The sequence below is a fragment of the Entamoeba histolytica genome, genomic scaffold, assembly GCF_000208925.1.
Source record: "Entamoeba histolytica HM-1:IMSS scf_1104750516593 genomic scaffold, whole genome shotgun sequence".
Classification (NCBI taxonomy): Eukaryota; Evosea; order Mastigamoebida; family Endamoebidae; genus Entamoeba; species Entamoeba histolytica.
The window spans coordinates 29230-30808 of record NW_001915063.1 but is presented as its reverse complement, the minus strand read 5'-3'; positions in this window follow the sequence as shown (position 1 = coordinate 30808).

Genomic DNA, 1579 nt, shown 5'->3' with positions numbered 1-1579 from the left:
AAGAAAAGAAAGAAAAAAATAAAGGATGCAAATTTTATTGAAACAAATAAAAAAAGTGCAAAAATTAATGATGCAAAATATTTAGCAACATATTTTATTGATGCAAAATATTTTGAAATAAAAATAAATCATCATTTGATATTATTATTATATTTGATAATAATTTATATTATCTATTAAATACATCATATTTCTTTATTATTTATCTTTCTTTTCTTTTTATTATTTCATATATTAAATTATTATTCATTCATTTATTATTTATATTTCATTTATTAAATAAAATGAAAATGAAATTGTAAAATATCAATTAAATATTCATGAATAATAATTTATTAATATTTAATAATTGAAATAATAAATAATAATAAAGTAACAATAATGATATATTCAATATATTCTTTATTTGATTTGTTCAATATTAGATTATTCTATTTCATTATCATTTCAATGTCTTCATTATTTTATTTCATTATTTCATATTCATTTATTATTTTTTAAAATCAAATAAACAATAATATTGATATTCATTCATCATATTCATTTAATATAATAAATATACACAACATTTCAGAATAAATAATGAATAATTAACATTGAAAATATTGATTATATTTAATATTTTATTCAACATAAAATCAATAAAACATATATTTAGATAATACACAAATGAAATATTAAAGAAATATACAATACTCAAGAATTAATAAAAAAAGAAATAAAAAAAGAATAAATGAATATAAAATTGATAAATAATAGAAGAAAGAAATAGAAAAACAACGAAAAACAAATAATATAAAAAGAATAAAAATATATAAAAGAATAAAAATAAAGTAGAAGAAGAATATAAAAATAATAAATCAAAAAGAGATGATAAAATAAGAAAAGAATGAAAATGGTGTATTTTTATTGTAAAAATTAGAAATATTCAATAATAAGTGTCTAATTTAATTGTGTAAAATGATTAACAATATTTTATTAATGAAAAATATTTTACTCTTTTTTATGTTTATTATTTATATGTATAATTTCATTATGATGTTTATTATATATTCAATCATATGTGTTATGTTATTATATAATATAATAAGTGATAAAATATAAATGAAAATGATATGAATATATAACATAGATTGAATATAGAAAAACAAAAGAATAATAAGAATAAATGATAAATAAAACGAGAAATGCTAAAAAATGATATAATAATAAAATCAAAGTATAAAAGATAAAATTAATATTAATATAAATCAAAAGAGAATAAATATAAAATGATAATAACATAAAAATGATAAAGATGAATAAGATGAATAAACAAATACAACTAAATAGAAAAGAATAACAATAAGAAAATCTAAATAATATAAACATAAAAAATAATAAAATAAGAATAATATAATATATAGATAATAAGAAGAATACAATGATATACATAATATAAACAGAGAAATAAATATAAAAATACGATAGATAAATAACATATAAAGAAAAGAATAAAAATAATAAAAATAAATATGAATAATCAAATAATCTATTTCATTAATATTTCATACAAAATGAATACAAATGATTATAAAAT